At 43.5% G+C, this 9,727-nt stretch overlaps 1 long non-coding RNA gene across 1 annotated transcript; it reads left to right on the top strand.

The window, feature by feature from the left end:
• The first annotated feature begins 403 nt into the window (after positions 1-403).
• LOC141728509 (uncharacterized) lies at positions 404-7,887 on the top strand. The gene is made up of 2 exons (XR_012579494.1): positions 404-1,136; positions 5,214-7,887. It is a non-coding gene; the product is annotated as an uncharacterized LOC141728509 (long non-coding RNA).
• The last annotated feature ends 1,840 nt before the right edge of the window (positions 7,888-9,727 follow it).

Genomic DNA, 9,727 nt, shown 5'->3' with positions numbered 1-9,727 from the left:
CAGGGGAGGGGAAATTATATAACAGAGAGGATTGACATAAACTGTGGTGGGAGTAACCAAGGTAACCAAATGACAGACAATACCATGGCAGAAAGAACTGGTGAGGGCAGAACCATTACAGAAGATGGAGGGAACAATACAGAAAATAGGGGAGCAATCAAACAAACTAACAGAACACACTACAACACTGTTGCCCATGCATGTGTACAAACTAGCAAAGCTTTGAACTCCTTAATGGAGCCGTCTCCTGATCTTCTCATAGCTGTTATGCATCCTTACTGTGTTCCAGTAAAGATGAGCTGCTTCCAGTGGGCTTCGCTAGCAGCATGGCCATGCCTTCAGTACACCAGATGTGTGCAGTAGCAGCAGCTCAAAATTCGAAAACCACTGGCTCCCAGGTGAAACAGATAAAACCTCTTGTTCGTTACACAGAAAACCTTAAAAATAGAAGATGTGATTAAGTGTTTGTCTAGCTTGCTACACAAAAAAAACCTCAAAAATAGAGGATGTGGTTAAGTTCCTGTTTGATTTATTTAACTTACATAATTCTTTTTTTGCCTGCATAATCGCGTGGTAATCATAAGATCTTAAGTAAGTTTTATAAGAGAAAGGGCGAAGCTCTTCTACCAAATATGGAATCAGGTCAAAGGACACAACCGAGGAAGACTACCAAGACCTTCATCATCGACCACCAGGAGGTGAGAGAAGACCCCCTAGCAACAATCAACGCAAGCGCAGAGTACTTCAAAATGACACAGCAGTCCGGAAGCACTAAGAACTTAAAAAGGGGGACGTTGGGGATGAGGGTGCGGCAGTTGGTGGAGCGGAGACTCCCCTGCCGTCCAGCGCTGAAACTTTTGCTTATGCTGTATGCCTTGAATTAATAAATTCAAATTGGAAATTTCACTCCTCTTGAGTCTATTTATAACAAATTGGTGCCGTGACTCGGATGGGGGAGTGAATTGGAAAAGTTGTTCCAGAGAGGGGGGCGCCCCACCTAACCTAGTTAGGTGGCCCCTCTGGACGACCTCCACCTCCCCCACCGACGAACCTAAATTATACTCATAAGCAAAAGGGAGACACCAGTGAACCCCTTAATCCTCTGTGCACAGGGTCCGGACGAAGACGCAGGACGCGTAAGTATGGGATCCCGGAGTGCGGGGGCACTCCGGAAGAACGGGATCCGTCCGGTTGGGGTTGGGATCCCGGAGTGTGGAAGGCACTCCGGAAGAATGGGATCCCGGAGTGTGGCGATGTGATGTGTGAATGAGAGGAGGACTGGTAGCCAGATCTTCCAAGCGATTGCGGACCCTCCAGTAGTGCGGTTCCCGCAGACCCGCGAGGGCTCGGGCCACGAAAGAGGGGAAGTGAAAGATACGTGTGTGTAAGAAGGCACTCCGGAAGAATGAGACAGGGGAAGAGTAAGCCCCCTGCACAGGTTAAGCTCCCTCCATTTCAAGGGACAGCCCCCTGGGATACTTGCTTAGTAACTGGAAACACTTCCCAGGAACTGAAAGCAAAGACAGGGCTAAAATTATACACTATTGTGTAGAAGTTTGGGGCGTGAAGGAAATTTCTAAAAATGTATATTGGCCCATCTTCGGATCATCGGAAGATTGGGTAAGACAGACATTAAACATTTGGGTAAACTCTAAAGAACCTATCTCGCCAGAAGAAAGCGAGTATGCAAAAATCTGGGTGTTTAGACCAGAAGTATACATCTTTAAGCTAACTGAGGAAAATAAGGAACTGGATAAGAAAAAGGAGAAGAAGGGAAAAGGAGATGAAATTATAATAGTACCCCCTCCTTATGTCCCACCCCCACCTCCTCCAGTGCCAAATGCACCGGTGCCCCCACCTCAAAGTAATGATAGTGACTCTGACCAATCAGATTACCGGAGTCCAATCACTAGGAGTCGGACTAAAGAACAACAGACGGGGCTTTTTCCCTTAAGGGAAATGCCGATGGGGGTCTGCAGGCAGGAATAGGATTTATTTCAGTCCCCCTGAGTTCGACCGATGTTCAAGAATTTAAAAAAAAAAAAAAAAAAAAAAAAAAAAAAAAGAAATGGGACATTTACTAGAAGATCCTTTAGGAGTAGCTGATAAGGTAGATCAATTTTTGAGTCCAAACATGTATACATGGGAAGAACTCCAGTCGATTTTAACAATTTTATTTTTGGCTGAAGAACGAAATATGATTAGGAGAGAGGGAATGCGTATCTGGGATGCGCAACACGCCCAGTGTCCCTCCGCGGATACTAAGTGGCCTCTGCAGAATCCGCAATGGGATCATCAAAACCCAGCCCATCGAACGCATATGCAGGATTTGAATAATCCAAGGAATTAGGGAATCAGTCCCAAGGGGCCAGAATATAGATAAAGCTTTCAACAATAGACAGAAAAAAAGATGAATCACCCACAGATTGATTAGAAAGGTTAAGACGGAACTTCCAGCTATACTCCAGTATGGATCCTAATGGACCAGCCGGAGAAGCTCTTTTAAAGGTACATTTTGTTTCAAAATCATGGGAAGATATAAAAAGGAAAATACAAAAGATTGAAGATTGGCAAGACCGAGGGCTGGATGAACTTTTAAGGGAAGCACAGAAAGTGTATGTTAGGAGAGAGGATGAGAGTTATCGGAAGCAAGTTAGGCTGATGGTGGCAGCAACGAGTGGGAATAGGGGGTATGAAAGACAAGAGAGGAAGTTTGGGGATCCCAGAAAGGGAGAGCCCAAAGAGACAGCAAGTCAGAGGATTTGTTTCTATTGTGAAAAAAGAGGGCATTTTAAAAAGGAATGTAGGGTTAGGATTAAAGATGAGAAGGAATTCCTGATGGATTAGAGGGGTCAGGGGCTCTATTTATTGGGGACCCGAAAAACACCTAAAGAGCCCTTGATAAAACTTAAGGTGGGTCCCCAACACCAGGAAATACCTTTCCTGGTAGACACTGGGGCCGAGAGATCAACTATTCAGTTTTTACCAAAAGGATGTAATTTGTCTAAAGAAGTTGCAACCGTCATTGGGGCAAAAGGGGAACCATTTGAAGTAAAAATTATTAAGGGTGTAGTAATAGAAACAGATTCAAAAATAGGGATAGGGGATTTTTGTTGGTTCCCGAATCAGAATATAATTTATTGGGTTGAGACATGATTATTGAACTAGGAATTAGGATTGATGTAGAAGAAAAAGAGCTTAGAATAAAACTTTGTCCTCTGCGAGTGGAGGACGAGGCAAAAATCAATCCCGAAGTATGGTACACTCCTGAGAGTGTTGGGCAGTTAAAAATCACTCCTTTTACGGTAACTATTAAGAATCCAGATGTCCCGATTAGAATAAGACAGCACCCTTTGTCTCTGGACGAAAAATTACTTTTAACAAGTACATTGAAGGTAATGTCTCCCCATAACATTAGGGGGGGGTGCTTCAGCAAAAAGCTGACAAATGGATATCTGATGCTCGACTTCTCAATTATGAAGGAATCCTAATAGAAGCCCCAAATTTAACAATTGAAACCACAGCCTTGCAAAACCCCGCTGAGTTCCTATATGGAGAATGAGGCGCAGAACCATTAGAGCATGATTGCATAATCACTATAGAGGAACAAGTAAAAATAAGACCTGATCTGAAAAAAAAAAAAAAAAAAAAAAAAAAAAAAAAAAAAAAATTAAACACAGGAGAAAAGTTATTCATAGATGGGTCCTCAAGGATTATAGAAGGGACGAGAACATCAGGGTATGCTATCATTAGGGGACCTGAGTTGCAAATACTAGAGTCAGGGCCACTAGATAGATCTTGGTCAGCCCAAGCGTGTGAACTATACTCCTTACTGCGTGCATTAAATTTTCTGGAAGGAAAAGAGGAAACTATCTTTACAGATTCCAAATATTGTTATAGAATAGTACATACATTTGGAAAAATATGGGAAGAAAGGGGGCTGGTCAATTCTCAAGGAAAAGATTTAGTTCATAGGAATCTTATTACGGAAGTTTTAAAAGCACTAAGGAAACCCCGAAGGTTGGCAGTAGTCCATCTAAAAGGGCACCAACGGGGATTAGATTTACAGAGTAGGGGAAATAATGCAGCGGATCGAGAAGCAAAGCGAGCAGCACTACGAATCCTGACCCTGAAGGGAGACAAAGACATCACTGATTTAAAGGGCCAAGACCAAATTATAAAATTTAGGGAAGAAGAAAAAGCTGCTAGAAATTGGAGCAACCGAAAATTCTGAAGGGAGGTGGTTTCTACCCGATGGGAGGGAAGTATTACCTAAAGTTATGGCCTATAGATTATTGGAAAAAGTTCATCAGAAGACCCATTGGGGATCACAAGGATTAGTAGATTATTTTGCCACCAAATACATGAGTATGGGGATCTGGGACATGGCTAAACAAGTAACTAGAGGTTGCCTTCTGTGCCTACAAACAAATAGGAAAAACCTAAGGAAGTTGCCAGAGGGAGGGCGACCTCTGGCAAAGAGACCTTTTTCGCATATTCAAGTAGATTTTACTGAACTCCCGAAGGTAGGAAGGATAAAATATCTATTAGTCCTGGTCTATTAGACCACCTTACTCACTTTGTAGAAGCATTCCCAACCCCGAGGGAAACTGCTAAGGTAGTAGCGAAAGTATTACTAGAAGAAATAATTCCTTGATATGGGGTCCCAGAAGTTATAGATTCAGATCGGGGACCACACTTTACATCTCAGATAACCCAGAACCTAGCCAAAGCTCTTGGAATAAAATGGGAACAACATACTCCGTGGCATCCTCAAAGTTCAGGACGAGTAGAAAGGATGAATGGAGAAATAAAGAAACAACTAACTAAGTTAGTAATGGAAGCAAAAATGTCCTGGGTAAAATGTGTCCCTTTAGCCCTATTAACTATACGGACCACACCTAGAATAGATATAGGGATATCTCCCTTTGAAATGCTGTATAGAATGCCATACAATCTTGAGGGACCTCAGGAGCACCCAGTTATTAATGATCAATGCATGAATAAATACTTAGCAGAATTGAACAAGTTTAAAAAGGCTTTATGAAAAAAAAAAAAAAAAAAAAAAAAAAAGGGATGCTTGCACAAAAACCCCCCCTTAGATTTTACCTTACACCAGGTGCAACCAGGGGATTGGGTGTTGGTCCGAAGCTGGAAAGAAAACCCCTTGATACCAAAGTGGGAAGGACCTTACCAAGTACTTATTACAACAGATGCAGCAGTCCAAACTGTTGAGAAAGGGTGGACTCACGCTAGTCGTATCAAGGGACCAGTGAAACCCCCAGACAACTGGAAGGTCTGCAGTGTCCCTGGAGAAACCACAATCAAATTACAGCGAACTTCATGATTTGGATAATAGTCTGGGTAGGGGACAATCAATATCTTCAAGACCTCTTAACAAGAAACGAGCGATCACTGGGATATTGTAAAAGATTAGAGGATGAACTGGGTAAGCCTTACTTTAAGTCTCCTCGCCTCAAATATAAAGGACAAACCTGGGGAGGGGAGTCAGCCAGATGTGAAGAAATAAGACTAAAATGCAATTATTTGGACTGTGATTGTTACCCATTTTTATGCTTTTCTTGTAAGCTGTGTCACGAACCGTGGTGGACTCATTGTCGGAGAGGACGGGTTCCTAGGGGCATTTGCGGCCCCTGTTATACTAATGAAAGGAGACTAACTTCTATGATCCTTAATTATAAAGTAGACTCGGGAGAAATAAAACTTGGGTCAGATCAGTGGTGGGAGACCTTCTCAAAGGGTATAAACCCCGAACGGTTCTGTTATCACTCAACGAACCGGCCCCCTTCATCCTCGACATTCTCGAAGTGGTGTGCAGGAGAAGTAGTCCCACCATACGGTGTGATATCCCACAAATAAAAGCCAGAAACTGGGCTGCTAGCCTAGAGAGAAGGTGGGGAAGAGACAATCATAATTATCCAGCTCCTGAAGAATACCCCTGCTGCCGAGAAGATGGTCACCCTCGAGGCTCGCAGCAACCGAGTCGTCGAGCGAGGCAGAGGGGTAATGGACCGTGGAGACAATCGGAAGTCTCGACCCCTCTGTGGGAAGTCCAGGAGATGCTGGCAGTCCTACCACAAGATTGGTGAGCCACCACTAAGGGGAGGGGAACGGGGAAAAGAAAGACAACAAAAACAAATTTTTAAGTCCTATTCCAACCATGTGGACCACCCGGTTTGGACAAAGCTAATACTGATGTGTGTAGTGATTAAGATATCCTATGCTCAGACCCATGAACCCTTTAAGTGGTCCCTAATTAGATGGGAAGATCAGAAAGTTCTAGAAACAAAAATTATACACTCAAACCCCCTTTTTATGAGGCAATAGGAATCACGGCAAAGGCTAAGAGAATAAATGACACCAACCCTGCGAGATGCCTGTGGAAGAAAGAGAATACTCAGAAAGGAATAACTTTAGCAAAAGTCACAGGGAAGGGGAGATGTATAGGACAAGTACCCCCAGAAAAACACCACCTGTGTGCTGAGTATGGGAAACTTAGAGATCCAGCAAAGCCAGCACAATGGCTACTCCCAGCAATGAACACAAAATGGGTTTGCAATACTTTAGGAGTTACTCCTTGTATAAATATAGAAAAATTTAACAGAACAAGTGAATTCTGTGTTCAAGTGTTAATCGTGCCCAAGATAACTTACCACTCACCTCACTACGTTTATGATCAATATCAGGGGCCAGAGCATCATTTAGTAAAAAGGGAAGTCTTCACCACTCTCACGGTAGCCATGTTATTGGGAGTCAGAGCAATTGGAACAGGAACAGGAGTAGCCTCATTAGTATAACAACATAAAGGGTTTCAAGAACTTAGACTATCTGTAGACGAAGATTTAAGGAGAATTGAAGAATCCATAAGAGATCTCACAGAATCCTTAGATTCCCTGGCAGAAGTAGCATTACAAAATAGGCGAGGACTAAACCTTCTATTATTACAGCAAGAAGGGCTATGCATGGCCTTACGAGAGGAATGTTGCTCATACGTCAACAAGAGTGGGGTCATCCAAGACTCAATGGCAAAACTTAGAGAAAGGTTAGAACAGAGGAAAAAAGAAAGAGAAGCTCAACAGAGCTGGTATGAAACTTGGTTCAATTACTCCCCCGGCTTATTACTTTGTTGTCAACTATTGCAGGACCAGTAATACTGTAATGTTGGGACTTATGTTTGGACTTTGCCTTTTTAATAAAATAGTGAATATTGTTAAAGGGAGGCTGGAAGCAGCTCACCTTATGGTGATATGCTCAGAATACAAAGCTTTGTGGGGAGCCGAAGGGGGAGAATACTTAGAACTAAGTCGATACGCATTGGCTAGGTTTGACGAACAAGAGGATAAAAGAGAAAGGGGGGATTGAAACAGATAAAACCTCTTGTTCGTTACACAGAAAACCTTAAAAATAGAAGATGTGATTAAGTGTTTGTCTAGCTTGCTACACAAAAAAAACCTCAAAAATAGAGGATGTGGTTAAGTTCCTGTTTGATTTATTTAACTTACATAATTCTTTTTTTGCCTGCATAATCGCGTGGTAATCATAAGATCTTAAGTAAGTTTTATAAGAGAAAGGGCGAAGCTCTTCTACCAAATATGGAATCAGGTCAAAGGACACAACCGAGGAAGACTACCAAGACCTTCATCATCGACCACCAGGAGGTGAGAGAAGACCCCCTAGCAACAATCAACGCAAGCGCAGAGTACTTCAAAATGACACAGCAGTCCGGAAGCACTAAGAACTTAAAAAGGGGGACGTTGGGGATGAGGGTGCGGCAGTTGGTGGAGCGGAGACTCCCCTGCCGTCCAGCGCTGAAACTTTTGCTTATGCTGTATGCCTTGAATTAATAAATTCAAATTGGAAATTTCACTCCTCTTGAGTCTATTTATAACACCAGGTACTTAGATTTCAGCATTTTACTTCTGGGACCAGAGCAGTGCAGTCTGCTTTTCTTTAAAAAGAGATACCCAGCTTTCAGTTTCAGCAGTACAGCCTCCCTTGTCTGGTTGCTGGAGCCCTTTTACCCAGTGCAGCCAAGGGCCAGGTGAACCACCCTGAGTGTGAGAGCAGCTATTGCCCCCTCTGCATTAAATCAGCATTGCCAGAAAGTGCAGGAGTAGAAGTGAGAGAGTCACAGTGTGTGGCCTTCTGGAAGTAGGGAGGTGATGGGCCCATCCCAGAAATGCAGAGACACCTCTGAGAGTGAGCAATGGCTATCGACACGCAACAATCCCAGTCATGCTCCTGAAGGACTTGTGACACCTTCTGATCCCAGAAGTGAATGAACTTACTTGGTAATCAAAGTCGGTAACAACAGTACTTCACTAATAAGCACATGCAGCTCACACCTCAGAGCTGTTGTCTATAAATTGCTTTCAAAACATAGTAGAAATTCCTGAATAGGGTTTTTCAAGATTTTCTTTGATCAGGACAGCAGAAAGTTTTCTTCCTGAGGGAAATTATTAGATCTGCGCTGACAGTCTTAATCCAGCCTTGACTATGGATAACAGAATTGGAAAACAAAGCAGTTTGTCCCAGATCCCATTTTGAGGTATTGAACTGTTACATTTTTTCAGAAATAGAAGTCATTACAGACAAAGCCACTCTGACACTTTTCCCTTGGTCTTCTTAAACCTCTCATATTAACCACTGCTGGGGGGGTTAATAAAGAAATTAATAAACTCAGCAGGTAACACAAGTGACAGTCCCAGCAACACAGACAAGCTTCAGGAAGATAATGGTAACAAGTAAGGGCTGGAGAATCCCTGCTCAGAAGTCTCTCTGTTTTTGTATTGCTTGCTAAGACCTCACTGATAATTTCTTCTTTCCTATCCTCCTGTTACTCCTTTCTCCATTGCTATGGTTTCTCCCTGTGGTATTTCACTGCACTATTTTCAGCTTGCTAATCATCGACCTGCCCCATGTTCTACCTCTTCCCTCAGCCGCCTTCAAGATGTACCCTGTAAGCTGTTCTTCTGTTGAAAAGTTGTCTGTAAAATGCAATAATCTTCCTGAAACTGATAGGCAAACCCCAACAGTGGTTTATTAGTTCTCTCCTGCATGCATGGTTTAGACATACAGGATCACCCAGTGTTTCATTCCTGTGCCAGCACTTGGCTCCCCACCTGAGTGTAGGCATTTGCACTGGTCTTCTAGCCAGACTCTTACTCCACTCACACCCCCAATTTATCCTACCAATCCACCCATTTGGAGTCCATACAGGCCAGACGCACTGCTGAAGTCAAAGATGCATTTGAGTTGCTGAAATGGTAAGCTGACCTTCAGAAAGTGAAGAGGCTGCAGTGAGCCCATTTCCATCTCCTCTCCCCACTCTGAGACCTCTACCTCCCTCACCCATACACAAACACTGACAGCCACTTTCCCTCCTACCTGCTCTTAAGAAATCCTCCCTCTCACAGCAGCTGTGTGACTCTGGGGCCACCAATGTGCTTGGTGTGTGACAGGCTATAAAATCTGGGATGGAAGGTCCCAAAGACTTTGGGACTTCGGGACAAGGCTTGCCATGCCTGCTGCTCTGGGTAGGAAAAGGATGGCTGCTCCTTGTACTATGGGGAGATAGCATCTCCCTGCCTCCACCCAGCAGTGCCCCCACACCATGCAGACCATTCCTCTTTCTGCACTGCTGGTGCCATCAACAGAGTTGTGCAGGAGCAAAGGAAGGATCAGCAACAGGGGTTTCCCAGCTGCT

This window comes from Zonotrichia albicollis, chromosome 3 (genome assembly GCF_047830755.1).
Source record: "Zonotrichia albicollis isolate bZonAlb1 chromosome 3, bZonAlb1.hap1, whole genome shotgun sequence".
NCBI classification, from domain to species: domain Eukaryota; kingdom Metazoa; phylum Chordata; class Aves; order Passeriformes; family Passerellidae; genus Zonotrichia; species Zonotrichia albicollis.
The sequence above is the reverse complement of the archived record's forward strand: the minus strand, read 5'-3'. Positions and strand labels throughout refer to the sequence as shown.